This window comes from Tursiops truncatus, chromosome 12 (assembly GCF_011762595.2).
Source record: "Tursiops truncatus isolate mTurTru1 chromosome 12, mTurTru1.mat.Y, whole genome shotgun sequence".
Lineage (NCBI taxonomy): Eukaryota > Metazoa > Chordata > Mammalia > Artiodactyla > Delphinidae > Tursiops > Tursiops truncatus.
Window position 1 is genome coordinate 50,569,657 of NC_047045.1, and position 21,567 is coordinate 50,591,223.

General features: G+C 38.5%; 1 long non-coding RNA gene across 6 annotated transcripts in view; it reads left to right on the forward strand.

Moving 5' to 3' along the window:
• Nucleotides 1-21,567, forward strand: part of LOC109552846 (uncharacterized) — a 140,679-nt gene that overhangs the window by 11,221 nt on the left and 107,891 nt on the right. For 5 of the 6 annotated variants that reach the window (XR_012324811.1, XR_004529245.2, XR_012324812.1 and 2 more), the window contains exon 3: nucleotides 20,752-20,912. This is a non-coding gene — a long non-coding RNA (uncharacterized lncRNA). Of the gene's footprint in view, nucleotides 1-1,332; nucleotides 2,140-20,751; nucleotides 20,913-21,567 lie in introns of those variants that run through there. The other variant, XR_002179769.3, reaches the window with a different exon arrangement.

The following is a 21,567-nucleotide window of genomic DNA, read 5'->3' on the forward strand; positions in this document are numbered from 1 at the left end:
AAAGTGGATCATAGGTGGTAGGGGAATTGAAGGGAGATGAAACTGGAATGGTAGATTATAAAGCAATGCATTATTCTTTAGACAATGGGCAGTCACTGAAGGATTTCAATAAGAAACCAACATGCCTTGATTTCTGTTTTAAAAAGATAATTCTGAAGCATTTATGTGGAAAATTCACTTAAGTGGAATAACTCATTCCCCTGATGATGCCCGAAAAATGAAGTGTTACCTAACTAAATTGGTTCCAATAGCAGGCAATGAATTTTCATTTGTTTTGGCAGCATAATCGCAAGGTAGTATGCTTAAATTCAACTGCTAGACAGATCATTAACATTTCTTTACTCAGCCAAACTAGAATTTTTAATACCTCTCATTCCTAAAAGAATAGGTAGATTTAAATAGAGAGCCTTAATTCATCACATGGAGTATTATTTAAAAGTATCGAAATGGATTTTTTAAGGCAAGAATCTGTGAAATGTAGTCTCAAAGAAAGGATTTCTTATAGCCTGATTTTCCCCCCTTCTAAATACTGAGTAATTTTCTCCAAAGGCTATTGAGTGGAGAATAAATTCGTTATGTCCTCATGGGTAAGAAATTATTAGCCTAATTGAGTCCCTGACTTATTCCTCCAGAAAAAAAAAATCCCTAAGACAGAAAGCATTGAGAAATTCTTAAGGGATACCAAACGCTGGTCTTAAAAAAATACAGGAAGTAATATAAACAAGCTGCTTCTGTTAAGCAGTGGCCGAGTTGCACCAACAATGATCTTGCAGCTCTCACTGAGGAAGTAAAGAAAAGAAAAACTACTTCCTAAAGTAGCCACAAGTGAGTGAACAGAAGTTAGAGATAAAAATCTACATTTTGTGGGTTTAAAAAATAATGCAGAAATGCCAAAGACACATTTTGAAACTGTTCTGTTCATCCAACTTAGATGTATTTGTTAATTAACAAGCCCACATTTTAGGACTTTACTGCCCAAGCCAAGCATTGACTGTTGACCAAGAATCACAAAAGCTATAGTCTTGAATTTTCAGCATTAGTACCAGTCCACAAAACTATGAGACCATGATCCAAGGTATATTTCAAAGATAAATATTTTTATTTTCAATAATTAAATCAAGCCATAGATCTCTGCTTCCCTTTTATCCTTGATCAATATAGCCCAAAGTAAAGGGACCAGTAAATATCTGAGAGGAGGGACAATGAACATAGACAAATAAGCCTTTTATTGTTGCCTGAAAATTCTAGATTTACCAGTTAGTTGCTAACTCTGCATTTCATGTTTTGCTTTGCTGTCCCTAATAGGTTTTTCTTCTTCTTTTAATTTAATAGACCCTGATTGTACATACGGGAAATTCAGTGAATGGAGAAGATAAAATAAATGTTAATGAATTTATCACTATATTTGCACTAGTGATCAATTCACTTGTAAAATTCATGACTCTCAATGAATGTTTGATTGGAAAAAATAATGGTATTTGAAAAACAATAATTATCTACTGCTCTATTCTACCACACACTACAGACTTGGCAAGAAGCAGAGAAAAGAGTAAACAGTCCTTGATCTCCCAGTCAGTAAATCTAACTTTACTGCTGAATCAAAATTTTACAGCCAAAAGAAAACATTTGTAATACAATAGTAATTCTTTAAAAAAAAGATAATGGTGAAGGTGTTGATAGATATGCATTGGAAACAGGATGTTGGACTTGGAAATCAATGTGACAGAATCACTGTTTCCCAGCAAAGGCCCACATACCATAAAGGTCTAGTTCATTCTAATCTTGATCATACTTCTCCTTAATTTAAGTAATTGTGCTAATTCCTCTGAACTTCAGTTGTTCATATTGCTTATTATGTACAAAGCATGGTGAGGGATATCAGGATAGATACCGTGCAGTATGGGGATAGAGACCGTGCAGTATGGGGGCAGTGGTGAGGATCTCTGGAAACCCTACCCAAGGTTTCAGATCTTGCCTGTGTGTGTGTGCATGTGTGTGTAAAGCTTTCAATTCTCCCTTGTCCTAAAATCTAAGGAGCTTATACATTTAGAATAACCTTGCAGGATTATCAAATCCACAATTAGATATAGGATTAGAAAATCTTCAGGACCATCAGTTCTCAGGAACTCTATTTCATTCTTCCAGAGTCATAAAAATGATGCTTCTGAGGTAAGTATCTGAGCCAATATTGGACTAAAGGATCTCAAAAGAAGAGCATCCAATTCACCATTGGTTGGATCAGCAAGAGATTTGCAAAATAAATTTGGAACTGCATTTTTTAAGTTAAAGAGATGTTTTCCAGAAAAAGAAGAGTGAATGGAATTCTAGACAGAGGAAAATACATGCTCAAAGGTACAGAAGCATGGAAAGTTCAGGGAACAGAAAGTTCTGCACAGCAGTAGGAGTCTAGAGGTTTGGAAGAAGATGAAATATAAATTGAGCTCCCTGCCACCCACACCAAAAGCTCAATCTTGGATTCTCATCTCTGCTCCCATCCTCTTCCTCAACATACATTCCAATCGCATTCCCCAAATATTTATCCCCAAGTGCTGACCTCTCATCTTGCTGAACCTGTACCTCCAGGCAGCATGTTGTATTATTGTTTTTGGACTTTTTGGGGGTTTGAACTGGACTGTTTTTTTGGATTTGCATCACTGTTTGCTAAATTATTAGTTGTATGACCTGAAGAAAGTTACTTAATCTCTGGGTATGAGTTTCTTCTCATGTAAAATGGGAAAGATAACGTCTTTCTCATAGTATTGTTCTGAAAATTAAATGAGAACAGGCCTCTTGAAAACATATGGCATATAGTTATGACTTCAAAAAAAGTCAGTCCTCCCTTTCCACTAGAAAGCTCTAGAAAGGCATGCCATTGAAAGGCAGATCATCCTGTTGTGAATTCTAGCTTCTCAAACTACTAGCTATATGGCTTTGGGTTTAACTCTCTAATCCTGTTTTCTTTTAATAAAAGATAATAAATCCAATCTCAGAAAGTTGTATCGATTAGATAAATGGCACCTCTTCCACTGCCTTGCAGTTATAGATTCTCCTCCCCTGAATATTCTCTCAGTACCTAAGAGTACGTGCTGATGACTGCATAAAGAGTCTCACAGTCCTACTCTTAACCTACTCTTAAGGTTACAGTCTAGTGGGAGGAAAAGAAGGATCCCATGTACCCAGTGCAATACACAGTACATAGTTTCTTTTATCTTTATAACAACCTTGGAAATAAAGTAGGTATCAGTATCCACATTTTTATACAAGTCCAGCTGAGTTTCACAGTGGTTAACAACTTGTCCAAGGACACCAAAAAATAGAGGTGGAGTAACCTTCAAATAATGTTTGTGTTTACTTTAGAAAATCAGTTGCCTGCTTCATCAGTCTGCAGCTCTTTCCTATGTAATAGCACTGAACATTTATATATGCTATATACTGCACTGCCTCCAGCTTCAGGGATTGCTCATACTTCTTTGAGGAAACTATCTCATTATCTCCTGAACTGCATGGTTTAGCAACATGGCACAGAAATTCAGGCTAATCTATAGTGGAAAATAGTTTGTCTAGCTCCTGAAGTCAATTTAGGAGTATATTCAACGTACGTATCTTATAATGGTCAGAATAGCCTCTGAAGCAACTTTCAACCCATAAAATGGAATCGGAGCTCTTTCCAGCCTTGAGTTCATCCCATCATTAATATTTCAGGATTTTACTAAACAGTGAGAATTCCAATACTCTAACAAGCCAACAAACTCTTTTGAAACCTTTTAGCAATATTCAAATAACCTACTTTACAAAAGAAACAAGCTTTAATCTTATGTCTGAACAACAACATAAAAAGTAAGTCTATGAATTAACAAGTCTCAGAATAACACACTTAAACATTACTGCAAAACACAGTGCTGTTCTTGGCCATCAAAGTTTAAACAGAAGATTCTACATGCCATGATTACGTTAGAAATGTTGATAAGGGACATTTTATAGCATTGTTTTTTAGATAGAATAAATTCATAAACATGGTATCAATTGAGAAATGACTAGTCATAAATCTATTTCTGAGCAGTGGGTAATTAAGAGAAACATATGAAATAAGTAGAATTATCCTCTTCATCTTTTTTTTTTTCTGTGAAAGGCCCAAATCTGGTTCCAATCAATGGGAAGATCTTTGCAAACTCTACCTTTGCAAGACTGATTAGAAAATTTTTAAAAATCCCAAAAAACAACAACAAAAGTGAAATCTGTTGAATAATATAAGTTTTTCTCCAAATTATTTTTCCAAATTCTCTGCCAAAGCAAACACATGGTACGTGTTAGTCAGCTAGGTCTGCATCAATTCATCAGTTGTATGAACTGCAATGATTTTGTTGCCAAACCTATTACACTAAATCCCACTGTTTTTAAAACCTGACTCCAAACATCCTTTAAGCTTGTAGAACATTCTAAATGTAGCTTAAATGTACACTATTTTTAAATTACTTTTTTTAAGCAAACTTTGGGAATATTCCTCTTGGATAGATCCCACATTATAAATTCTCTTTGTACCTGCTAACAGAAATGTACAATATAAACCTTTGTTCTTTTGGCACAAAGTATAGAGAAAGGGAAAAGCTCGTTTTCTCTATTTTTGTTAAGATTTTATTTAAACATTCCCAAAAGTAATAGAAACTGTTAGAATAGTTTGACAAGAAATGTTATCAGATAGTTGGAATTGAGAATTTTAATATACAAATGTGTACTTTATTCTTTCTCCCACAGACTCACGTCACTGAAAAGGTCACTTACTCTATCACAAAATAGAAATTATTTGTGATGATTTTAACCCTCACGTAAAGAACACTGTATTTATTGCTGTTCCTGATCTTCAAAGATAAGGTTGATAATGATGATTACCATCTCCTTGTTTCTGAAGAAAAAAGACCTAGAAGAGAACAATAGCTCTTTCCATGAATAAGCATAAATTTTTATTATAGCAATAAAAAAGTAACTATTTAACAGACATAATGTGAATCTGCTACAATTTTCAAAAGGTTTTATTCTCAGTTTATGCCACATTCTAGTCTTTAATTTTAAATTTTAAATTGAGTAAGTCTGCAATTCACGATACCTAAGATTTATCTACCTAACCTGAATATTATATAATTTAATGTAACATTATATGCCAACATCTCAGTGGGTAAAAAACTCAGAAGAAAACATCCACAAATCTTCACCACTTCATCCCTCAGATACTTGAATCTGTTCCCACCTACTCTTTCTTCTCACTGGTTGAAATGGATGAACTCTTTGTTCATCCCTTGTTCTTAGCAAATCCCAACTCCTCCATTTGCTTTCTAATCTCATCTACTCTCTCCAACACAAGAACACTGCTTCCACAATACTCACTTCTCTCTCCTACATCATCCGTTTTCTCCCCCATCTGAATTTTTCCATCAACATATAAAAATGTTGTTCTCCTATCTAAAGAAAAGGCCTCTCGCCAACGTTACTCATTTCCTCCTTCAGTAAACACTCCATATACTTCTTTCCCTTTAGAGGAAAACTTCTCAGAAGATTGTCTCTGCAAATTCTGTCTTAAATCCACTCTGTTCAAGATTTTCTCCCACTACCCGCTGAAGCTGTTGCTGTTGATAACCTTCATTCCGGTCAATTCAATGGCCACTTCTCACTTCTTGTATTACTTGATCCCTCAGCAGCTTTCCACACAACTGGTCACACTCACTCTGCTGGTAAACATTTTCTTTGCTTCCAGGTCACTACAATCCCAGTTATCTTCCTTCTTTTTGGCCCTACTTTTTATTCTACTCTGAAGTTTCCTCTTCATCTCTCCAACAACTGCTGAATGTTGAAATACCCAAGGCTCAATCCTTGTATATCTTTTGTGTCCTCACTAATTCCCTTTCATCCAGTCTCTATTATAACTCATGTTTCCCAGTATGGCCTGAACTTCTCCCCTATGCCCTCAGGTCCAACTACACAACATATCTCCACACGGATGTCTAAGAGACATTTCAGTTTACCATATTCAAAACTGACCTCCTCATCTCTATCCTCTCTGCAAACCTGCTCTTCCCATGTCTGTTAAGGGCAACTCCATAACTTGTAGTAGTTCAGAGAAAATGCTTTACAAAGTTTTCTCCCACAATTCACGTTGAAACCACAGCAAATACCATTAGCTCTACCTTCCAGATACATCTAGAATCAACTACTTCCCACTATTTCCCCCATTAGTCACTATTCCAAGGCCCCTGAATTATTGCCACTAGCCTCCTCTGGTTTCTCTGCTTCCACCCTTTCTCCCCTTTAGGTTCTTCTCAACACTGATAAAATATGTCAGATCATGCACAATTTGCAAAATCCTCCAGTAGCCCTTTATCTCACTTAGAGACAAGTCTAAGTAATTGCAACAGCTACAAGTTCCTATGAAGTTTGGCTCCCTGTGCTTTTGTGATCTTATCTTCTACAATCCCATGTATTTACTGTGCTCTAGTCACACTGGCCCCCTTTATGTGGCTTGAATTTGCTAGGCATCTCCCACTTCAGTGCCTTCATAATTGCTATTTTCTTTTCTGGAATCCTCATTTGCTACGTAACCCCATGGCAAGTTTCCTTCAGCTCCTCCCAGTTTTAACTCATATATTATCTTCTCAGAGTGTTCTTCCCTGAGCATCCTATTTAAAATTGCAATAGTCCCCTGGAACACCCTCTGTCCCCTTCCCTTGGTTTATTTCTCTTTAGCATCATTATAATTTAACATACTGCATAATTTACTTAGTTTAGTTTCATTTCTGTCTCCCACACTTCACTTTGCAAGTTCCAAGAGGGCGAGTTTTTCAGTGTTATTTACTCCTATCGACCTGATGCCCAGGGAGTTGTTTCAAATATTATAGGGGTTCAATAAATATTTGTGAAATGATTATATAAGTAAGGAGTAGAGTCCATGGCAATTAAAAGCACAGATTTCAGTGTTAGGAAGACCTGGATATGAATTCCTGCTCTGCCTCTTACTAAGTAACTTACCTTGAACAAGTAATTTTTCTTAGCCCCAGTTTACTCATTATAAAATGGATATAATGATACTTAGCACTCAAAATTATTTTTATAAGCTGGAAAGGAAATAATAAAATTTAAGCAAAAAAAAAGAGAAAACATCACTTTTGCAGTGATTCATAATCACTATCAATAATGAGTAATAAAATGAGATTGTCCAAATATATATGATAAATTGTAATTGCTTTAATTGACCACTAGGTTAATTATTTTAATCATTTCATATTTACTCAAAAATTATTTTTTACTTTATAGTGCCATTTGATACTCATTAAAAGATGATTAAGAAAATTACAGTACATTTCTCACAAGTTTTGAATTATAAAATGTAGTTTTATAAATAAAATAGTTTTTTAGATATACTTTCCATAAAGAGTTCCATGTTCAATTTTAAAATGTAATTATAGTATTCAACAAAGACATTTTAAAATAATAAATTTAGATGTTAATCATTTTGGTTAGCTCCAAACTTACAATGAGCTTTATTTTATTTTTTTATTTTTTTTTTTGCAGTATGTGGGCCTCTCACTGTTGTGGCCTCTCCCGTTGCGGAGCACAGGCTCTGGACGCGCAGGCTCAGCAGCCATGGCTCACGGGCCCAGCCGCTCCGCAGCATGTGGGACCTTCCTGGACTGGGGCACGAACCCGTGTCCCCTGCATCGGCAGGCAGACTCTCAACCACTGCACCACCAGGGAAGCCCACAATGAGCTTTATTTTAAAGTTGGTCCTCATTTTGTCTGATGGTCCAAGGCTGCCGATCTTACAGCAGAAATTTCTCCCACCATTCTACTTACCCATAGGATTTTCCCACCAACCTACCTTCATTTTCATTGTAAAGAGACTGCACTTGACAAAACCCAATATTGGCTCTGTTCCCAGATACATGGATTTCTACTTTTCTTAAATTTCTCTGTCTCCTTACCTCCCAGTATTCACAATGACTATCACCAACTTAAGCTCCAGGAAAATCAAATACAACTCTATTCCACAAAAACACTGAGGCCCCTTGATCTGGTCTACTCCTCTTATTAGATAATTGGAAAAGTGAAGCACAAGACATATCAAGTGGTTCAAGTTCACAAAGCTAGTCTATGAAAAAGTTGGACCTTGAATCCATTTTGCCAAATAGCCAACCACCTGTTTTGTTTGGAGATTTTTTATTTTTTTACTTTATTATATAGCCTCAACTATCTTCTCAGCTTTACTCTAAAGCCAAACATCTTAACTGTTATCTTAACACATATATGTATGGTTCTAACAAACATTTTACTGTTGTTGAATAATGTGACTGGAACATTCCATGTGCGACTGAATATTGCTTTCTGGCTATCTATCTTATAGTTTTAAGTTATTGGTATGGAAAAAGCCTGGGAAATGTAAATATTCTTCAGTTATTAAGCATTTTAACTTACCTTTTAAATTGTAATGTAAAAATAAGTTGGATGTCCAACAATTAGTTGTTTGAACTTTTTAATAATTATTATTTTTATGGGGTATCTTATATTTGCCAACCAATGTTCTAAGAACAAAAATACATGCTCTGGGCCAGATCCCAACAGAACATGAATTTGAATGGAGGTCTAACTCCAGCCCTTTCCATTTGCTGCAGTAATACTTAACTTGTTTACTTACCAGGAAGAACATTGTCTACTTTCTACGTGAAGAAGGATTTTAAAATGCAATCAAATATATTCATTTCTCTCTTCCCTTTGTGCCTCAAAATACTGAACTCATAGCTCACCTCTAAACAAACTTCTTCCAAGATTTCTGGTTCAGATTATGTTAGATGGTCTCACAATTTGAAAGAGATGTCTTTTTAAAAAATACTATTGTAACTTTTATCCTAAAGTACATGATATTTGTGTCTAATTTTGACTCCAAGCAAAGCAGTTTGTTCCTAAGTAATGCTGCCAGTTATGTAAACTGTTAACTAGACATCAGAGGATCTGTGTATTCAGCAATAGTACCTTTGTGGAAGAGAAAGTAACCTTCCATCTCTTTTTGCACCAATACTGGTACAGTAAATATATTAAAATTGGCTGGTGTTTCAAATAAAGTTTGTTATACAGAAATGACTAGGTGGACATTATAAACAGCAATCATATCTTTCTGATTCTCTATTATAGTATGCAACTAAATAATATCATTGATTAGGTAATCCTCTGAGAGCAACACCAATAGTTTTTTTAAAGTTTGCATATTTAAAATATTAATGGAAACTTTAATATCCTTATGGGAAAAATAACTCAGAAATGTAAATTTTAGTCACTGAGGAAGACCTTTCAGTGAGCACGCAGCTCTTAACTCCAAACGGAAAGTGATACTTAATGCATTAGTATATATCTGCTTAGGCAACATTGGAGTAGATAAAAATAATCACAGGAGAATCTTAATAATGAAAAATAATGTCTTAATAGCTTAAATTTCTGAAATCCACCCCTCCTGTCTATGTCAGAAATGTTCTACCTGCTTTTGGCTCACAGTTTAGGGTTACATATATGGAGAGTTCTGAGTTGTTCAGAATCTACCAAGAGTCATGAATTGATTTTGTCTTCACTTCTATCTTACCAACTGTGTAAAATGATTTTTTTCATCATATTTTAAGAACTTTATGGTTTCTTTGATAATAATTCAATAGCATTCCTCTTGTTAAACCACCTTGATTCAATTTTAATATTTTAATGCAAAACAAGATTTTTATCTCTTAATGAATTAATCATTTTTATCTCATGATTAATAGCATAATCAATGCTATTTATACAATGGCTGAGATTAAATGTCCACAGTATGTTTATAGTCAGAGAGCATTTTGAGAAGAGAGTAAAGCAGGAAATGATACTAACTCATAGCAGTAGTAATGGCTAACAGAAGTTCATACTGTGTAACAGGCAGTACACTTCATGTTTTTAATGTTTTAGTTAATGCAATCTGTTTAAGAATATTATGAAGTACATGTCTCATTGTATCCATTTTGGAGATGGAGAAACTCAAATACAGAGAGGTTAAAGAACTGGCCCAAGTGGTAGAGAGACAATTAGAACCCAGGCAGTTGAAAACCAAAGACTGTTCTCTTAACTACCATGCTCTACTGCCTCTGGGGTCTTTGGAAAGAACATGAAACACAGATTCTTCTAAAATAGGAGAGAAGAAACTAATTGGTGATATCATAAGTGTGTACAGAAGTGGAGGGGAGAGAAGTTAAGTACTCACTTGATAACTTGCATTTTCTCTGTAAAGTATAAGGCAATATCATCTGTGGATGATTAGGTATTTGGATGTAGGGCAGAAAGTTTAAGGACCATAGTACACTCTTAGAGACACCAAACCAGGCAGCTTAAGTACAATTGTGACCATTAATTAGCAAGCTATTCCCCAAATCACCTTCCCTACATTACCTTAAATCCTTACAGAAAACTTTACAAGGTAAGAATTAAATGGAAACTGAGGATCAAAGAGGTTAATAGTTTGTTCAAGATCGCTCAGATAGTAAGTGCTGAAGTTGGGTTATGAATCAAGGTCTGTCACCAATGTCCATGCTCTTCCACTCTGCCACAATGCCTCAGAAAATAATGGAAAAGGGGACCACTGAAGGCAAGTAGAAGTAATATTGAGAAGTATTGAGGGCACAGCTTAGAATGAAAGCCATAAACTGTTGTATAACTTCAATATGCATATGTAAGCAATGTTCCACACCAACTCGGGTAGTTTTTGAACCCAAATTAGAAACAGATGTAACTGCTTTCAATTGTGGCAGGAAAATAACTGGTTAGGTGAGGATAGTGAAAGCACAAGGAGTAGAAGAAAAAAGTAGAGCCAGGAAAGAGCTGTTTAATTGAGAGAAAGTGGAGATGTTGTGGCCATGAGGACAAATGTCAGGTTGAGAAGAAGAAACAACAGGAGACAAATGGAAGCAGAACAGTTATTGAAGAGAGTGAGATCTCTGAATCTAAGATATTTGCAAATGGAGGAGTTCAATAAGGTTTGACTGGAAGCAGAGATTTGCAAATTCTTAAGCAACCATTTAATGATTTTCACGCTTTTGTGCATACCTAGAGACTGTGGCTTGCTTACTTTAGTTAATTCTAGTGCCACTCCTAAGACTTCATGAAATATTATTTCAGTTTTTATAAGTTAATATCTGTCTTAGTACTCCACTCAAGTTAAGAGCCTTATAGAATGATCGTTTGCTCTCCTTGAGTACTGATGTTTCAAACTATGAAATTTTTTAAAATTCCAACTTTTTGATGTTTTAGAACTTTATTAAAAGTGGGCAGTTCTTCATCTGCATTTGAAATTCTATCAAATATACTGAGTTTCCATTCAGTGGCTACAAAGTGCAAAGTGAAGGCAGTCAATCACCCTATTTGGTTGGATCAACCATCATCACTGGACTTGGACAGTGTAGACCACAAACACTAAGTTTCTACTGCAAGAACTTGGCTGACAACACAGCTTCTGGTAAAAACTAATAATTCAAGATTACAAGTATCATATTACAAATAATCATTTTTAACCCCATAATCCAAGTTGTTGCATCCAAGCAACTTCTTTGAGAACATCGTTCTAATACCTATCTCAATTTACCAACAAATTAATGTGCAAAATTTATTCTAGTTAACTGTAACTGCCAATGAAACAGAGACACAGGTGTAGAGAACCAACGTATGGACACCAAGGGGGGAAAGCAGGGGGTGGGGAGGTGTGATGAACTGGGAGATTGGGATTGACATATATACACTAATATGTACAAAATAGATAACTAATAAGAACCTGCCATATAGCACAGGGAACTCCACTTCGCTGTACAGTAAAAATGAACACAACATTGTAAAACAACTATACCCCAATTAAAACAGAAAAAAAAACCTGTAACTGACAAGACCTAAACAGTTACTCACTTGAAAATTCGGTCCTGACCACTTAAGGTCTCTGAAGCAATAGAAGATCTTGACATTACTGCTTGATTGACCTCCTGATCAGTTTATAGAGAACAACCTGTCTTGATTTGACTCAAAAAACATAAGTACAGGGGCATAGCAGTTCCTTGTGGGCTTAAACTAAAACAAATCACTAGCAGGATTTTCCATTGAGTGTGTATTTTTAAATGATTGTCTAAAATGATGTATCTATTCCAGCAAATGGTGTGTCATATAAGGAAATTTCATTAATGATTATCAGAAATGCACTCCCGTACAATGAGACAATGGTTCTATACCCTAGCTCCACTGTAAGAGGCAAACTTTTATACTGAAAAATATTTTAAGAGCTGTAGTTTTTCCTCATCTCCCTTCCTCTACAAGCATAATAAGCAGTAAAACTTGGTGAAGGCTAAAATAGGTGTCCCAGGCTTTACGTTCCATATCCCTGAGTATACCAGATAATCTTCTAACACTGATTTTGTAATGTTCTGCCTTGCCTGGTTTTTAAATATTATGAAGAAATATGTTACTACTACTCTTCTTGGAAGATTAATTCTCCTTCAATCCTTAATGCTACATTCAATCCTTAAAACATCCATGTAAATTCTTTCTCACAGTGAAAATCTTACTTGTTGAACTTTTTTCTATTACAATGTAATAGAACTTTATATCTTGAAATAAAAATATATACCCTCCACAACAGGGTAACTATTTAACCTGGTAATATCTTACATACATGAGTAATGAGATGGCTTCAGCTATTCAAAAAGCAATGGTAATTCATTACCACACCCTCCTTAACAACAGAAAAGATGAAGCAAAAATAATCCTTAAAAGTAAAATCACAGGTTTAAAAAATGGCAACTGTTTTTGGTGCTGTAACATGGAGGGAAATGTGACCTACTTAGAAACTTTTTTAAAAAAACAGATTCTCAAGAATTTTATAAGCTATCATTTTCTGATACTTTTCAATATTTTTGCCTTTGTTCTTATTTTTCATTCATTTTCCACTATTTGGTACCAGACTCAACAAACACACTTCTTCTGTGACCTAGAATTGACCCAGTACATTGTACAAGTACAAATCTTGAAGTTGATATATTTTATATCAGAACAAAATCCAGAAATACATAGAGGGGTGTGTGTGTGCATGTATGTGTGTGCGTATGTGACCTTCTTATTTTATCTAAAACTTAGGAAAATTATAGATGTCATATTTCAAAGGCAGAGTGCTTATAATAAATTTGATAAGGTATAATATCTTTTAAATTGACCCTGCAGTACTGTATGATATCACTTATATGTAGAATCTAAAAAATACAACACACTAGTGAATATAACAAAAAAGAAGCAGACTCACAGATACAGAGAATAAACTAGTGGTTACCAGTGGGGAGAGGGAAGGGGGAGGGGCAATATGGAGGTAAGGGACTAAGAGGTACAAACTATTAGATATAAAGAAAGCTACAAGGATATATTGTACAACATGGGGAATATAGCCCATATTTTATAATAACTAATAAATGGAGTATAACCTTTAAAAATTGTGAATCACTATATTGTACACCTGTGACATAATATTGTACAGCCACTACACTTCAATAAAAAATTTAATTACATAAAAAATTGATCCTGTAAGACAAAACCTAATTTATATATGAGAGCATCAAGTGATGAATAAGCATGAGCACTATTACACTATAATACTGCTTTTATGCTTATATAAAATAAATGGAACTACCTTTATTATGAAACTATTTTGACAATATCAACTGCAATGAAACTAGAGGGGAATTTTTTCACTAGAGTGCTTTATTTGCTATAAAAACCTGCTGTGCTATAACTCAACAAAGCAGGATGTTAATCAAAAAGAAGCATTTTTCAAATGAGATTTTCTGGCCCTAAGATCAATGAGAAATAAGGCAGAGGCATGAGATACAACAGAAGCTACTATGAGTTAAGAGTAAGACTTATCATTGATTATTCCTTCATTCAACAAGCATATGTTTTTCACTCGCATCACAGTCCAAATGGGTTTTGCCAAATGCAACTGGCCTTTCCTGGTGATTTGATATCTGGCTTCTCCATCTTGTGTTGCTGAGACCTTCCAGGGCTTCCTCAGTGTCCTCTACATTCAGGCAGCCAATGAGTAAAGAGCAAAGCTGAAGGACAACATCCAAGAGACTTTATGACTAGGTCTAGTAAGAGGAGACATCACTTCCACCACATTCATCTGGCCAGAAGCAGATGGCCTGAACCAACTGCGACAGGGATCAGGAAATCTTGCCTTCAGGATGCCCATGAAGAGGAAATGCGGTTGGTGAGCATTAAGATTTGAATTGTGTCCCCCCCAAAAGTATTTGTTAGTGTTCTAACATATATAACCCCCAGTATCTTAGAATGTGATAGGATTTGGAAATTAGGTCTCTACACAGGTAATCAAGTTCAAATGACGTCATTAGCATGAGCCCTAATCCAATCTGACTGGTGTCCTTATAGAAAGGGCAAAATTTGAACACAGAGACAGACGTACGTGGACACAGGAGAACATCACAGGAAGAGACATAGGGAAAAGACAGCTATCTACAAGCCAAGAAATGCCAGAGGCAATTAGAAGCCAGGCGAGATCTGGAACAGATCCTTCCCTAGCACCTTAAGAGGGAACACAGCCCTGCTGAAACTTGATTTTAGGCTTTCTGCCTGCAGAACTATGAGACAATACATTTCTATTGTTCTAAACTACCCAGTTTGTGGCTCTCTGTTACAGCAGCCCTATCAAACTAATACAATGAGCATCTTGGTGGTCTCTGTCACCCTTCCACCTCTGATAAATAGAGGCTAGGTTATTTAGAAAAACCTTTCCATAGAAAACAACCAACTAAAAATTCTGGGTAAAATATTTGTAAACTTATGAAAAAGCATCAAAGTTCTGACAACGTAAGAAAACGCTAGGCCAGGACAGGTCGGTGGCCAAGATGGTGGAAAAGGAAGACCATAAGCTCACCTCATTCCACAGGCACACCAAAATTATAGCTATTTACAGAGCAACTATTGATAAGAAAAGCCTGAAGACTAGCAGAAAAATATCTTCTAGAAGTAAAAATAGAAATTAGAAACCACGAGGCAGGTAGGAGGGGCAGAGATGCGGTATAGTCAAGAACCATATGTTGGTGACCCACAAGGGGAGGATAATTACAATTGCGGAGGTTCTACCAGAGGAGTGAGGGCTCTGAGCCCCACATTATTCTCCCCAGCCTGGGAGTCCTGCACCAAGAAGACCAGTCCCCAGGGATTCCCTGGAGTCGCACCGGTTGAGAGTCCGCCTGCCGATGCAGGGGACACGGGCTCGTGCCCCGGTTCTGGGAGGACCCACATGCCGCGGAGCGGCTGGGCCCATGAGCCATGGCCGCTGAGCCTGCGCGTCCGGAGCCTGTGCTCCGCGCAACGGGAGAGGCCACAGCAGGGAGAGGCCACAGCAGTGAGAGGCCCGCATACCGCAAAAAAAAAAAAAAACGACGACCAGCCCCCAGAACGTTTGCTTTGAAGGGCAGCGGTGCAATCTTTCAGGGGACGGGACGCAGAGAGCTATAGGAAATAGACTCCACCCTTACTGGGTGCACACAAAATCTCACATGCTCTGGGACCCAGGTCAGAAGCGGTAATTTGAAAGGAACCTGGGGGCTTCCCTGGTGGCGCAGTGGTTGAGAGTCCGCCTGCCGATGCAGGGGACACAGGTTCGTGCCCCGGTCCGGGAAGATCCCACATGCCGCGGAGCGGCGGGGCCCGTGAGCCATGGCCGCTAAGCCTGCGCGTCCGAAGCCTGTGCTCCGCAACGGGAGAGGCCACAACAGTGAAAGGCCCGCGTACCGCAAAAGAATAAATAAATAAATAAAAAGAAAGGAACCTGGGTCAGACCCACCTGCTGGTCTAGGAGAGTCTCCTGGATAGGCTGGAGGCAACTGGAGCTCACCCTGGGGCTACAGATGCTGACAGTAGCCATTTTGGGGAGCTCGTTGTACCACAAGCGCACTGGTGCTGGTCAGTGCCATTCTGGAGTCCTTCCTCGAAGCAGGAACCTGGCCCCGCCCACCAGCCTATAGGCGCCAGAACTGGGATACTTCAGGCCATGTCACTCACCCGACAGGCCACCTGCATTAGTAACCCCTGACCTCCCAGCCACCTGAGAACACAGCCACCACACGAGAGGGCCAGGGACCAGCCCCTCCCACCAGTGCTCCAGCAGTAGCCCCAGGACACCCGGAACCTTCAGGTAGCCGCCAGGATTTGCAGGGAATTACAGCCAGAGACCTTGGGACCCTGCTCCACCCACCAGGGGGCCAGCACTAGGCCCTGGACCAGCCTCACCCACCAGCGGACCAGCACCAGCTCAGGAGCCCCGGGGCCTGGCTCTGCCCACCCCAAGGCTGGCACTCTCCTCAGGTTCCCGCCTTATTCACCAGCATGTGGACACCAGCCCAAGGATACCCTGGGCCCCAGCCCCAACTTACCAGTAAGCAGGACCACAGCAGCTCTGTGGCCCGCCAGAGCTCGGTCCTGGAGTCTCTGACTACAGGGCCCTCAGGGTCCTGAGTCCGTGCACTGGCATGTGGGGCTGGGTCCTGGGCCCTCTGGTGGGCGGAGCCATGCCCAGGGGTGCCTGTGGGTTCTGAGGGTCTTAAGGCAGCCCATCTGCTGGTGGATGGGGCTGCGTCTCTGCCCAGTTAGTTGCCTGACAAGCATCCCAGTACTAGCACCGCCAGGCTGTTGGCTGGGGTGAGGCTGTGTCCCTGTGCTAATAGGCAGGAAACTCTCCAGATCAGCTCGGTCTGACCCAGTCTCCTTTCAAATTACTGTTTCGGACCTGGGTCTTAGAACGTCTAAGGTTTTGTGTGCCCCATTTAAGAGAGGAATCTCGATTTCCCCCAGCCCTCTGGGACTCCAGAAAGTAAGCGCTACTGGCCTTTGCAGCCAAACGTTCTGGGGGCTCATCTTCTTGGTGCAGCAACCCCGGGCCGGGGCACCCGATGTGGGACTCAGACCCCTCACACCTCTGGGAGAACCTCTGTAATTTTAATTATTCTCCTGTTTATGGGTCACCCACCTGTGGTTATGGAACTTAACTATATCAAAACTCTGCCACACCTACCCATGTCCCTGTGGTTCCTTCTTTATATCTTCATTTTACATCCATAGTTTTTCTGTAAATAGTTGTAAATTTGCTGTGACCATGCGAAGAGGTGAGCTTATGGTCTTTCATCCAGTTCAAAATAGGGTTTTAAGTTTTTTCGGGTACACATAGCATCACAGGCAAAATTTTGCCTTTAGTACAGAAAAAAGTTAACTGTAGACATTCATTCTCAATTTTATTTTCTCATTAAATAAGTCAAGTTTTGAATGTTAACTATTATCTAGTTTCTCTGAAATATTTTAGGAAATACAAAGATGCATAAGTAGGGTTTCTGCCTTCGGAGACCTAATCAAACAGTTGAGGAGACTAAAAGATATGAAACAGAGAATAATAAAAGATAAAATAACAAAGTAGTAAATTAAGTTCAGTTAGTAGGATTTCAGTGAATGCCATATAAAATCTTTCCATTGATTTTACTAAGTAAATATATTTTATTAAGTATATTTTCTCCTATGAGATGAATATGTCTGAACCTTCAATCTATATGATGATGGAGGTTGCCTTTCAATCCTTGTTTGCCTAGATTCTGTAGTTAGTATTATATTTCTCCATCAGTGTATAAATATCACTGAATGACCTCAGGCCTGTTGAATTTTTATTGCCCTCTTCCAGATCAGATTAAAAGGAAAAAAAAATTCAAATAAATATTTTATCACTGTAAGCACTCTATTTAGTGTAATAAATTACATTCTGCATCTTGCTATCAAAACTCTATTTTCTGAAGTTTCTTTAAACTCAACTCTTGTATCCTCAAGCCATTTGAGAAAAGATGCAGGATTTAAACAAACATGAATAAAAAATAAGCTCATTTCAAGTAGAGAATCTATAGAGTAATAAATTTTAAAATTTTTTTAAATTTACAAGTGAGAGATGAAAGAATTAAATTCTCCAGTTTTCAAAGGAATGTAAGACCACGTAATAAGAATAAGATGGAGCTTTAATATCTGGGCAGGTGTTGAATACAACCCCAGATAGGAAAGCTGTTTGATATGGTACGGGTGATTGTGAAAATGCTTTCACACACACACACACACGCACACACATGCACACACGCACCCACTTATTTTCTGTGAATTACTGAAACTGATTCATTACAAACAACATCGATAGCTATGCATAACTACTCTGAAAAGTTTAAAACGACTGAAAAAGAGAAAGAGAATTAGCTGTCTGATCCCAAAAGCATTCATCTTCTGCTCCACTGCAAATACCATACTTTGACAAGTCTGTGTGCTCTGTGGGCTAAAACACATGAAAGATTTTGAAAATGTAAATAATTAAAGAAACCCAAAATGTATTCTTATTAAATTATTTAAGGGTAAACATTCCAAGAGATCCAATTTCTCTCATATTACAAGTGTCTTTATAGAAACAGAAGATACATGCAGGAACCTCAAATTCTTTAAAAACCACTTTGAAACTTCAAATCAAACACAATCAGCCAAGCTAGAATCCAGGCACATCTCTAAAAGAGCAACCATTGTCAAATTCTCGCAGATGGTTCTTGGAAATCATGTCAAAGGAAACTAAAACAAAGAAAAATTCAAAAGATGATTAAAATTAAGATCCAGCTGTTGAGCTGATCTTTTCCAAGTGGCAAAAACATTAAAAAAAAATCAAAACTGAATGGGAACACCCTAATCATTAGGATATTTTAATTCACTCTGAAAAAAAAATCTTGCCCATCAATAATGTATTAGGAGTCTAAGGGTATGATTTAAGGATACTAGAAACTGGTGAGAGAGAAAGAAAGCTGATGATGTTATAAAAAATTGGTTACATAAGCCAGTGGACATGAATCTCTTTAATGTAATTGAAATAGAGCAGAAAGGGATTAGCAGGCCAAACCGAAACCCACTAAAAAGACATCTGTAATTGTCTTTTAAAATCTGTTACTGGCAAGAAAAAGAAAAACCACTTCTACTTCCTGGCCACTAAAGCATAGAAAGCTGCATCGGAAATAAGTGAAAAAAGACAGAATCTTGGAAATAGTTCCTATCTTAATTATCCTAAGTATCCTCTGTTATTATAGAAAAAAGTGAAATCATTAGTGTTTAACCAACATATATAAACACCCACTAACATTAAAAATTATCCCACCAATTGAGCTAACTCCCAATCTAGGTATGGAAAATTGCATTACTTTTTCATTTTACAAAGAGAAATTCAAGGATCAAGGTTCAAACTCCAATAATTTAAGCAAATTTCATAAGGAACTGAAACATTTGTGTAAAATAAGGTAGGGTCTAAAGAACAATGAAAGATTTGCATCATTGCAGTTGCTTAAAAATATTAAAATATATTTTTGGCAGGCTGTTTTGTTCCTTATTTAGTTTTAAAAGTTCTACAGATAATTTTGAAACTATCCCATCACTTGAAACATAAGAGTTTACTCTTGGTATTTAAATTGTTTTACTACAAAACGTAAGACAGGACATAGTTTCAACAGTTTAAAATATAAGACTGGAAAAGCTTACCAGTGATCTTGATAACTAAGATGTTACACTTTATTAACTAAGGGCAATATTGCCAATTATAAAATGTTTATTTGGTACCTGAGTAAGACAAGTCTGAAAAACCATACCTTTTAACTTCCCAAACCTTAGCATTCTAGTAAGGAAGACAGAATTGTACCTAAAGCATGAATCAACAGCCTTAACTGGCCCTTGCCCCTGGCCTGCCAAGGTGTTTTTCTAGTCAGATAATTATTCACGACCATTTTTAATTTCCTCTATTCTAATCAAATCTCCAATTTTCTCCATAACCTGTCCCAGGTTTCCCATTTAATTATCAACAAGTGACTGTGTCTCCTGCCTAGCAAAGAAGTACAAGCCCTGAGACACGGACTGCAGCTCCCCACAAGGAATCTGTAAACCTGCTTCAATCCGTACCCATCCTCTCCTCCTGGCCTACGGACAAAATAAGGAAAGGAAAGGGGCCTCACCTCTTATCAAGACCAATAATACCTAACCTGTATGCTAAAAGCCCCTTCTCTGCTGCTTTACCAAGAACTCTTAACTTTTTGTATTCTCCACTTGCCCCATTTTTCTATCAGTATTATAAACAGTCTTAAATGTCTCTCATCTTCACAACCTTCCCTCAAGTCCCCTTTAGCTATTGTCCTATTTCCCTTCACAGCAAAATTTCCCAAGAGTGTGGCTTTATATTCATAACTTCCCTTTCCTTGCTTCTTTCTTACCTTTCTGCAGTCTGAGTTCTATTCCCAAATATTCCCTCATATCAAACATCCACTAGAGTAATCAGTCTACTCCATATTGCTAAATACAGTAGCTACTTTTCCGTTTTCATTCTGTTTGAGTTTTCAGCAGTAAAAGCCAAAACAGTTCACCACTCCTCTTGGAAACAATTTTCCTTTAGCTTTTACGATACTGTATGCTCTTAGTTTTCCTCCCACCTCCCTGCACTCTGCTTTTAGGACTCTCCGTCGACAACTCATTCTTTTTTGCCCAGGCTTTCAAAGACGGAATTAAGACAAGGTCTTAGCCCTCTTCTTCTGTAAATCCACGGAGGGGATTACTTTGTCTTTATAATAACACATTTCTAATAATAAATGGGATAATGGAATTAATTTTTTACAGGTGAAAAAAATTGAGGCTCGGGAGGCCTCCAAGATGGCGGAGGAGTGAGACGTGGAGATCGCCTTCCTCCCCACAAATACATCAGAAATACATCCACATGTGAAGCAACTCCTACAGAACACCTACTGAACGCTGGCAGAAGACCTCAGACCTCCCAAAAGGCAAGAAACCCCCCACGTACCTGGGTAGGGCAAAAGAAAAAACAGAGACAAAGAATAGGGACAGGACCTGCACCTCTGGGAGGGAGCTGAGAAGGAGGAAAAGTTTCCACACCCTAGGAAGCCCCTTCCCGGGGGGAGATGGGGGGAGGCGGGGAAGCTTCAGTGACACGGAGGAGAGCGCAGCCACAGGGGTGCGGAGGGCAAAGCGGAGAGATTCCCGCACAGAGGATCGGTGCCGACCAGCACTCACCAGTTTGAGAGGCTTGTCTGCTCACCCGCCGGGGCGGGCGGGGGCTGGGAGCTGAGGCTCGGGCTTCGGAGGTTGGATCCCAGGGAGAGGGCTGGCGTTGGCTGCGTGAACACAGCCTGAAGGGGGCTAGTGCGCCACAGCTAGCTGGGAGAGGGTCCTGGAAAAGGCCTGAAGCTGCCAAAGAGGCAAGAGACCATTGCTTCCGGGTGCGCGCGAGGAGATGGGATTAACAGGGCCGCTTAAAGGAGCTCCACAGGCTGGCGCGAGCCGCAGCTAAAAGCGCGGACCCCAGAGACGGGCATGAGACGCGAAGGCTGCTGCTGCCGCCACCAAGAAGCCTGTGTGCGAGCACAGCTCACTCTCCACACCTCCCCTCCCGGGAGCCTGTGCAGCTCGCCACTACCA